The following is an 11,449-nucleotide window of genomic DNA, read 5'->3' as shown; positions in this document are numbered from 1 at the left end:
AGCTCCACTTGTGTCACCCAAATGGAGATCCACAAGCTAGGTAGTGAGCAAGGAAGAAGAGAGCTATGGAAAGCTCTACCTCCAATCAATGCCAATGTGCATGCAAGAGGGATCTCGAGACAAAGACAAGACAAGGGAGAAGAGAAGAGAAGCTTTGAATAACACCATCCACTCCATGCATACACCATAATCAAGCAAGCAATCATCCACAAACACAAGCTTACAGCCATAAGCACAAGAGAGTGAGAGAGGGATAGAAGGCAAGACTCAATTGTGACCAATGAGATTGTGTCTTTTCATATTCCATAAAATCATTTATATACATGAGCTCAGGTTTTACAATAGCCAGCCGCCCATTTACAATTGGGGGTCCAAAATTTGATTCCTAGCTCTATGTACATCTAGCTCATTCCTACGACCAGCATTACACAAGCCGTAAGCTCGATTATCCCATATATCTTTTCTCAATAAGCACTTAGCGGTTACATAAAGATAGATTATAAGAAGCATAACCACGCTTGAAAAATGATCTTAACCAATGTCGTTAACATACCTCCCTCCCTAATTCAGGTCCATCTTTGGAGATGGAAAGGGATCTAGAGGTAGTAGCGCGAGTATGTGTGGACAAAACCTCACCGTGGTGTGGGATGTGAGGGGGGACCGATGAAAGACCTTGTAACTTGTCTAGAAGGTTGTTTCCGTCTTATCTTCAAATGTTTGTAGGTGCCGGGTAGGCATCCACTGGGGATGTGCTCGTAGTAGCCAAAAAGTTACTAGAGTGGGACCTTTGTTGAGGTCGAAGACCGAGCCTTGACTGCCCTTGTGTTAGTGGCTAATTCGAGAAGGTCTCTAAGAGAGTGATGATGAGGTTGAAGAACACGATGGTGGCCACCACTGCTAGATATGGCACCTTCTTGTATCTATTGATGAAGTCGCAGATGCGTTTGAAGGGTTTCTTATATGCAAGGATTCTGGGGCATCGGAGGAGTGAACCATGGGAAGTTGTAAAGAATCTTGGGTTTCTTTGCCTGCTCCTAATGGAAAAGATTCCAGACCCAGCGGGGGGACGGTGGATCGATAGATATTCTGGGTTAAATCGAAGCTGTCGGGGTGGCACCTTACAGTATTGGTCCCATATAAAGGGCTTGAGGAGGAAAGGACATCACGAGGCCGTGTGCTTGCCCATGAGTTCAATTGTGATGGGGAGAGTAGCGGGACAGGGGGGCTATGGTAGCCTCCATATTGTCGAGGGGGGTGCTCGTGCTTCTAGGTGTCATGCTACACAACATGGAGGTCCATGTGGTCAATCACTTTGACGACGATGGGAGCCTCCTAGAGGTGTCGATCGAGCAGGATATTTATGGCTTGCTCAAACTCTATGTGCGATCTAATGGATCACGCCAGTTGAGTGGGTTCAATGGGGGATCAACCTCCTCCTACTTGCACGGGGTTGTGGTGGGGATTTCCCCTTCCTTAAAGGGTGGGGATTTCCCCTTCCTCAAAGGGTGTGCGGGAAGGGATGTCGGGTGGGGGTTGTGATAAAGGTAGAGGGGTGGCTGATGTCGAGGAGGGTGCCAAGGGTTGCAGTAAAGAATGGGGAAGGCCTTGCTGATGCCAAGGGTAAGTCTTTTATGATTATGGGAAGGCCTAAGTGGAGATTGAGAGTGGTAGGTGAGGGAGGAGTTGGTGATGGAGGGTGGAGTGGGGAGGTGAGGGGGTGTAGAGGACTATGAGGGGAAGAGAGGAAGTGTGGTGCTACTGGGTGGGAATGGTGGTGGTGGTGGTGGTGGTTGGATGCTTGTGCTAGGGTGAGATGAGGTGCGGGAGGAGACGGTTGATGCGGTGGAGATGAGGTTGGGGGTTGCTGATGGGGGTGGGTACCCGGGGCTCCTCCACTGCCAATCACCATTGTCATAGTCGTCTTCATTAGAGGAGGTGTTATCAGGGCTTTTCGAGTAGTGGAAGAAGGCTTTGGCGTCTGCAGCTCCTTAGAGTATGAACTCCATGGGGAAGGCCACATGGAAGCCATCAAACTGCATTATCCTTGTGGGCGATATAACCTCCATTCGTAGATGGCACCGATGGAATACGAGGGGAGCTTTGTCAACCAAAGATCCCCACCTCTAACTTTGTCAACAACCGCCACACCCGACATCCCTTCCCCCACACCCTTGGAGGAAGGGGAAATCCCTTAGCTGAATACAATGGGTGGTGGTTGTGACAAAGGCATACAAATCCCTCTAGTGCTATAAGGAAGGGGAAGGAATGTCGGGTGGTGATTTGTATGCCACATAGAATGATATCCCAACCAGTGCAATGTAGAAATCGGAGGGCCTTGACTATTTTGGGAGAGGAGTAGGGGTAAGGGCATAGCCCATTGGGGAAGGCGAGGTCAATTGGGTCGGTTTGTTTGGTGGGTTGGCTGAAGCGAAGGAGATGGGCCGAGTTCATAAGATTAGCTTGGAGGGGATGGGTAGGGAGTTCAAAAAATATGGTGGGGTGGGTGAAAGTGAGTTTTCCCTAAAAGAAGAGGGTGGTCTGGAGGGAGATGCTATGAAGCGGTAGTTTGGTTAGGATATAGGAGAAGGTGGCTTGTGAGAGGGGTTCGCGAGATGAAAATATCATGCTGGAGTAAGTTAAGGCGAATGGTTCAGAAATGAAGCTCAAGGAGTTAGGATGGATTCTAGGGAGGAATGGTAAGGACAAGGAGTTATGTGGTGGTGTCCAACAGCGCGTCAACCTTTTTTTTTAAGCGCGTTGGGATAGGGCCAGATGGGGTGGGTTGGGGTTAGGTGGCCCGAGCTTTCGTGGCTTTGAGTTGAGAGGCTTTATGGTGGAGGGCCTCCACTACGACTTCGCGGTATTGCCGAAAGGTGAGGTTGGTGGTTGTGAGGGTTTCTTCGGCTTTGGTTGTGCTCTTTGGTGGAGGTATTGTGCTTCAGCCTAGGTAAGGGAAAGGTCATGCAATAGTGCCCACTACTCTGCTTCTTGAGATGCATGTAGCTACTATCTCTGAAGCTTTGAGAGTAAGGAGAGGGTGTTGGTCAGGGTCTGCTCTCTATCCTCTAGTGCCTGGTGGATGTTGGCGATAGTGGCATTGTAAAGAGCTTCCTAGTTTTGCTTCTCTTGGGCCTTTGCAAGCAACATCTATTGCTGCACCATGGTTGCGAGTTCCTGCTGCTTGTACATGCAGTCAATCATTTGACTATGATAAGCTCTCAGGGCAAGTGGGAAAAGCCTTGGGCGAAGTCGAGCACTTCCCCATGCGATGAACGAACGCCTTCATCAGAGTAAGCCTCATGTGAACAGAAACTCCCCATTCGTGCCCAGAGGGTTTCCAATGTGTATCTATGGGAGGAGGTAGGGGAAGATGGGCCAGCTTCTAAGAAGGTAGGGGAAGATGGGCCAGCTTCTAAGAAGTGAGGAGGTAGGGGAAGATGGGCCAGCATCTAAGAAGTGAGGAGGGAATGGAGAGGAGCCCGCAGGTTGTGGGGTTTCATACAGGTTTTGGTCAAAAAAGTTCTTGCATTGCGCCTCCTCCTCAACAACCTTGCGGTGGGCTTCAATGGCTTGTGCCTTGGTATTTGGGCTAGGGCTGTATTGGGGGGGAACGTGCTCTTTTGGCTAAGGGTCGGGGTGATGGTGCATGGAGGGTGGAGGGTGGAGAGGTGGGAGAGGAGCGAAGGGGGAGTTCTTCCATCATGCAGCATGGTAAAGAACTTTGGTGAGTAGGGACGTAGCTGCGAGCTTTCCCTATGGGTTGGCACATACGGAGTGTAGCTCCTTGTGCAGGCACTCTGCCGAGTTGACGGGTGTGCCTTGAGGGACTCTGTGTGGCGAGTGTAGATAGGCTGCATCTAATGAATGGATCTGTCCATCTAGTGGTTAGAATAAAGGACACGGCCATGGCCATCATGACAAGCTCCTCTTTGGTAATATTGGCCCACTCCACACCATCCTTCGTGGTGGTTCCTTGGTAAGTTCCACGAGTCAGACGTGTGGCATTTTCTAGTCACACGTATGATGGTTAATCTTTGGGAGGTGCAGGGTTTTGCAGACCACGTTGAGACTCAGGTGGATGATTTGGGCTTGGCCTGTAGCATCTAGCACTTGTCCAGTGGCAACATTCATGTTGTAAGTCTTGGTGAAATATAGGAAGTTGAATAGATCAAGGCCTCGAGGTTCCAAGGTGGGTAGCCCGCCGAGCCCAATCTACTCCAGGCGGGGGCGACAATAGCTAGATCCGCGAATAATTCTATAGCAAGGCCCTATGTAATAGATTAGCTTGTGCTCCACCTTATGATTGTTTTTCATAAGGCTGTGGTGGACAGTGTGTCCACTGACCTAACACATTAGGGGGTGGGTTTCTTGCCATATCCCTCAAAGTGGCCCCCAGCTGGACGCTTCTTCTTTTGTGGGGTGTGGGTGAGGACTTTGAGGGAGGAGTCTAAGTGCTTGGCCATTGTGTCAAGAATGGGAGGCAGGAAGGTGAAAGCTCAAGAAAACAATTGGCAAGGGTTTTGGCTAGAGGAAGAGCAAAGAGTGAAGAAAATGTAGTGGTGGGCCCCTTTTTGTAGTTTTGCAGGAAGGAAACGAGCATGGCAAAGAATGGCAGGGAAATGCCAACCAGAAAGGTACGGCCATGGCTTTGCATGGGTATGATCATGGCACACTAAATGGAATGGATGCATGCTCTTCATGGTGAGAATGGTACAGGCATGTCTTCTCCCGGGCATGGCCATGGCTTGAAGTTGGTACAGTCATCACTTCTCCATGGCACAACCATGGCTTGTGGTATGCAGAATGGTACGACTGTGGCTTCACAAGGGTATGGCCATGTCTTCATAAGGGTACGGTTGTCGCTTAAGTTTTTTACAGCCGTGGCTTCTCTCTTTTTTTTTTGGGCACCCTACAAATAGGTTTTGCACCCCTGGGCTATGTAGCCAGCACCCCATTGCGGGTTTTGTACTGACTCCATGCCCAATTTGCCAAAGTGAGAAGACGGCTCCAATTTGGTGGTGGCGAGGCTGGGATATCCCTTGTTGAGAGTTTAGATCCTTTCAAGGAGGGAGGAGTGGAGGGTGGAGAGACCAAGGGTTGAGTGGGAGTACATTTAGGGAGACGGATAATAAGGGGTGGGGGAGTAGCTGAAGTCAAGGGTATATCATAGTTATGGACCATAGGCTGCGGTTGGAGGGGCAAGGGTGCTCTGTGAAGTTTTTGTTCCCCTTTTACTTGTGTAGTAGTAGTGGTGGAGGCCTCTTTGGGCTTCCATTATTGGTAGCTGCGAGATGATAAGAGGAGGAAGGGGTACCTTGGGGGTTTTGGGACCCGAATTTGGCGATTGCCTTGATAATAGATTTGAGCTTGAAACAGAGGCTTGGGGATCCACCACGCTAGTAATTTGTTTTTGGAGAAGGATTCAAGTGTGGGCAAGGATGGTTTGGCCTTGGGGAAGCATTTGGGCTATGGGATTGGGGTTGTCGAATGGGTTGCCTTCGATAGGGACAAGGAGTTGGTGTTGCCAACATGTGAGTGCGGGAAGTGGATCGATGGGGGATCCACAAAGTAGTGGTACCTTCATAATACCCTTGGGCCTTGAAAATCTTCTTAGGTATCCACTAACGAGAGTGCATGCCCTGTGTGCATCGATTAGATTTGTTAGTTAGTGTTGTTAGTGAGGTTAGCTTTGCAAGGGGGGTCAACAGCAGTGGTGGCATTGGGGATGTTGGATTGGGCTGCTATAGAGTTGGATAGTGGTGAGGATACGCAAGGCAATTGGGTGTTCAAAGTGGGAAGGGGCATTTTTTAAAGCAGTATGGATTGGTGTTGATCAGAGAGAGGAAGAAGAGGAGGGGAATTGTCATCTAGGCATGAGTTATTGGTGGAGGGCACGGGTTCTTCTTCCGTCATTAGGACTATAACCTGGCAGTTGTTGTATGGTGGCAATCCTTGAGTCTTAGTCGATGTTGCAGCGGTTGTGTCCCATCCATCCTCGTCCGAGAATCATTTTCTCACTCATAGTTCCTTCATAAAACTTCCCTTCCAAGGGATTATTTCCAATGTGGAATATGGTTATGATTGTGCTTAAACATTGAACTACTTGGCAAGGCCACTGTTGTGACCATGGGGTGGGGGTCTCTTTTAATGGGGGAGTCCTAAGGGAGAGCCATGTGTCATAGGAGGACATTAAATTGTGATATCAATTTCTGGGTGAATCTTGCCAGGGTGGTCATTCCTAACCACAACCAAGGTTTCACCTCCCAGACTTCTTCTTCAAGGTCCACTACTTGGGCCATGTTGACCACAACGTTTTTCCTTCGAAGTTTAGCTTGGCGTTCTTTATCCTCTCATTGGGTGGTTTCTTTCATCTCTTCATGCTGTGTTTTTCATTGTTTTTTTATGGATGGCCCTCATAGTGAGTGGGCCATAGTAGCGTTTCAGTTGCTACCATTGAATTATCATGTCATCTTGATGTTGTCGAGTGTTTCAATGCGCACTATGCCTTGTGGAGTTATCTCAGTGACTAGGAAAGGTCCTAAGCCTCTGAGCTTTAGTTTCTTTTTGTTGTTTTTTGTGCTAAAGAGGAGGACTATGTCATCCTCGTTCATTTGTTTGTCCTTAAGTTGGTCATCAAACCAGTGTTTATGCCTCAATTTCTCAACAATCATACTATAGGCAGCGACGAGGAGGCGTGTTTCATCAAGCTTTTCAAGGTCAACAACCGAGGACATTGCTTGTGAGTTTTTCGTTTACTACAATCCGCAAGCTGGGGACCAAGAACTCCATAGGCATGATCGCTTCCATAGGTTAAACTGAAGGGTGTTGCATTGGTGGTAGCCCTGTAGGATGTTAATAGGTCCAGAGTGCCGCAGGCAATTTTTGCTCCCAAACATTTTGGCTGGCCTCAATTGTTTTAGTTAGAATGGTACAAAGGACTTTATTTGTGCTTTTTGATTGGCCATTAGCTTGGGGGTAGTAAAGGGAGGATTTTTTGTGAGTTTCTTGTAAGAGGAATTGTATTACCTCATTAATGATGTGCCATTATCACTCACAATCTCAAGAGGGCATCCAAAGCAAGTGATCATAACTCATACAGGAGTTTGGTAGTGGATCACACATCAGCCTTGCGCCCAAGTTTTCCCCTTCACCCTTGAAAGGTCTAGGCTGCAAACTATGAAGAGTTTTACCAACATCTAGGTCGAGCTCTTCTTCTCATTGTACCCGGTGACATCGAAGTATTCCGGGTAGCCCTTGCTTTGACCCATTTCATGCAATAGTCCATGGCTACGATGATGTACTGAGCTTGAGTGTATCAAGCCATGGGACTAATGGGTCCTATGAAATCAATGCCTCATTTTTCAAACAATTGCAAGGACACAATAGGGTTCAGGGGCATACTCTCCTTAAAGCATAGAATTGCCACTCGTTTTGGCATTCGTTGCACCATTTGACATATTCCGTTACATCAACCATCAAGGTGGGCCACCATAGCCCTACTATGAGGACTTTGCACACAGTGATATCTGCTGCAAAATGCCCTAGCACAGTGGAGTGATCCTATTCTGAAAGGAAGACATATTCGTCTTCTCGAACACAACGTCTTATAATTTTGTGTTTTCCCTGCCTCTAGAGTTGGCCTGCAATTAATTGGTAGGGGACCACCTGTTTAATGAGGTGTCATGCTCGGTCTTTGTTGAGGAGTGGGTCAACTGGTAGGCCATTAGTGAGGAAGTGTGCAACCTCCTCTCCCCATTCCAAAACTAAGCATAGTTGGAACAAGGCAGCATCTGGTAAATCGTCATCGACTCCCACCGACGGCTCGCCATTGGGGATGCATGACATATTGTCCGCCAAGAAATGTTGTGAGCCCTTCCGCACTATGACAGTGAAGTCGAACTCAAGCAAGATCAACAACCATCGGGTGATCCTTCCGGTTGTGTAGGGTTTGTTTACCAAACAGAGAATGGTCTACAACAAAGATAAATTTGGTTGCCAGAAGATAATGGTGAAACTTCTTAACCATGTAAACTATAGTTAACCCTTCCCTCTCACGTGGTATAATTTCGTTCTGCCTTGTTGAGTTGGCGGCTGGAAAAACTGATAGGGAAATCCATCTTATGTTCACTGGGGGTTGAGCCAGCACACAGCCAACTACAAAGGCAGAGGCATTAATGTGGACTTGAAATATGATGTCCCAATTGAGGGAGTCAAAATAGGAGCACTTGCCAAGGCTTTCTTTAGGGTGTTATACACGTGTTGGCATTCCTCTATCCACTCAAAGAGGATTACGAGTTCGTAAAAGGGTGCGAGCTATATCAGCATACATGAAAATGAATCACTCATAATACCCCACGTGTCCCATGACACGTTGGACTCTCTGAAAGTTGGTTGGTGGTGGCAGCTCAAGGATGAGCTGCACCTTGCTACTATCATATGAATCAATGGAATATATTAGGGTTTGTGTGCCTTAGCATTGGCATCCTCTATTCTCTTTTCATGGTAGCAAAGCCAGAAGCTCTAGTTCTAGGATTTGTTGAGTGAGTGAGAGGAAGATAAATTATGGTTTGGAGCTTTTCATTGAAGTTATACAACATTGTGGAGCTATGGAGCACACTCAAGTGAAGAAGATCTGAAGCTTGGCCCAACCAATGAGAGTAACCCTAGACCTAGCTCTTGTAGATTGCAGGTGTTTGAGCCATAGTTGAAGTGAAGTGTGGCTACCCCAAGCAAGTGAAGGAAACTACAGATTTAGGCTTTTCATTGAAGCTTGAGTGCACATAGGTGGATGTAAGCAAGATTTAAGGGTTAAGGGTTATGAATGTATGGAAATGTCTAGCAAAATCAATGGGATTGATGTATGCAAGTGTATTGGTGATTTGAAGCAAAACAAGTTGCATTAAGGAAGTTGCAGTTTGTTTGTGACTATCATGTTGAAGCTTTGCTACATCCATTGGAGAGGTGTTGAACCTATGTATCTCGTGCTGAACCTATGCAACTCATGTTTGAGTGGTGGTACACATCATGTTTATTGAGTATAAGATCTTTTGCATAAGATATTTGGTGTATGTAATCATTCAAAGGAAAGCAAGTGAAAATTTTGATTAAACAAAGCGCAACTGTTTGTTAGTGGAGATAGGTCAAAATAGAGCTACAATATATCATCTAAATACCTTAATTACATGCCAAAAAATCTTGCTAAGCACTGTATTGAGTGGTGAAGTGCTGTAGTGGAAGACAAGCTGGCCGTACTCTCCCTTAAAGCTAGCATATAAATCTGGTAGGCTCTGTGTGCTGCATACAAGCTCATAATTTGAGCTACTTTGACACACTAAATATCATTATCACTTTGCTAATTAACCTTTCCAAGCATGCCATTGATTACTCGAGGAGAGTACCACGAGCAAAAACGTGGCTGCGCCACTTGCTGATTAGCCTTGCCAAGCATGCCATTGATTACTATGGTCATGTATGAATGCGAACATCCACTATAATCATCATAGCATGTAGTTGCTCACTTGGTTGAAGATTTCAAATTTGAAGTATTGAGCAAAGACGCTGAGCATGGAAAACAGTGCGTTGCCTTTGGAAAATTGAAGCAAGTTTAGAGCTCATATGTGCACATGGGAGCATGTATGATGCCAATACAAGTATCTAGACATGTGGTTGATGTTGAATGTATATGAGGTCGAGTCAGTCAATGTACATTGGGCATTATCCTTGAGGTGAGTAGTGTGCAATGTCCCACATCACATTGTGTTGATTTATTAGTGTGCCTACTCACTACTGGAGTAGCCTGAACCATTTTTGATGCCTGGTATCGACGGTTTCCATGCCATCGAAATACACGTCAATATAAATACCCATCAAAATTTGATGTCAAAATAACTATCGGAGACAAATGTCGAAATAAGCGTTGAAAACAGCGTCGAAATAAGTGTCAAAAAAAGCGCGTCAAAATCTAAATTTTTATATTCTTTATTTTGGACTTCTAAAAAAAAATAAGTGTGCAAAAAAAGAAAACATTGACAAAAACCAAGTATTTCTTGGTAAATAAAAGTGACATAAGATGTTATAGCTCATCATCGACTCTCTCATCCTCAACTAGATCCATGGCTCCGAATACATCTATTTCCAGAAATACCTCTCCATCTGCATCTTCATCAATAGGTGTAGCCTTAGTATCGTCCTCTTCTATTTCATGCATTAGAGGTGATTATGTTGAAAGTTGTTCTTATATTTCTTCTTCAAATTCTAGATTAGTTGTTGTGTTTGCTTCTAGTTCAAGTGCTAGCAATTGTTTAATTACTATATCTTCATTTGATCCTTCTTCTAATTGTTCAACTGGATCAATATCTGTTTCTTGTGCTTCTTGAGTGGATTCCTCAACCCCTACTTCATTAGAAATTTTCATATCTTCAAATATTTGTTTAGTGCATGGATCAATTTGGATTACAAACAACCACCCATGATCTATTGGGTCCACCTGCTCACAATGCTCTGGTGGCACAAATGTGTCCCTTTGGTTTGTCCATATCTTTGTGGAGTCTGTTTGAATAAATCCGCTCTTATCTCTGTGCATGGTTGCTTGTGGTCCTTGACTCACTACCTTGAACCACTTCACATAAAAAATGAACATAGAAAACTTTCTGAACCCAACCTTGATAATGTCTTGTATCGTTCCACAGTACTCAAGCATGCCAAGTCCACTACTTAGATCACTTACACTTGAACGACTTTCTTGCATGAAATTTTCTTTGACACCACAATCAAATGTTGTTCTCTTCTTATCTATTCACTCCACTTAAAAGTGATGACCACATGACTAAAGTGTACCAAATTTGCGATACTGCAAGCAAAAGAAGATCATGAAATTGTTTCAAGAACAAAAACTTATACAAGACTATGTCTTACGGTTTCTTGTGTACATATAAAAACTCACTTACATGGTAATCACAACCATATGCAAGCTCCTCCTCCTCATTGCTTATAACCTCTCCACTGTGTTTTGCTTGTTGTATGGTTTGCTGAAGCCATCTACTAGAAGGAAATTCTAGAAGTTGAGCAAGTGAATATGGGTATGGCAATGCTCTAGTTATTCGACTCTTTCTAAAATTCAAACGATCTCGATCTCTTTCCCTCTTTGCTAGGTTATACCTCTTGATCCATTTCTCCATAGCACCTCAGTTGAGGATGCAAAATTTATTAATCTTCTCTCACAATGCCATATCCATTGTTCTCTAAAGGCCTTGTCCTTTAGGCTCTTCCCCAATGAGTCGATCATCCTCTTCTTGTGTCCACAATCATGGCATATCTAGGTCTGGCATACTAAGATATTTTATTATGTATACAAGAGATTCTTGAACAAGCCATCCCATTGCCATACTGCCCTCAGGGTGAGCTTTTTGATGAACAAAACCTTTCAGTGTCTTTGTAAATATCTTGAGGA

The sequence above is a fragment of the Cibotium barometz genome, chromosome 22 (genome assembly GCF_041138505.1).
Source record: "Cibotium barometz isolate CiBa-2024 chromosome 22, ASM4113850v1, whole genome shotgun sequence".
Taxonomy (NCBI): domain Eukaryota; kingdom Viridiplantae; phylum Streptophyta; class Polypodiopsida; order Cyatheales; family Cibotiaceae; genus Cibotium; species Cibotium barometz.
Note: the sequence above shows the minus strand (reverse complement) of the source record.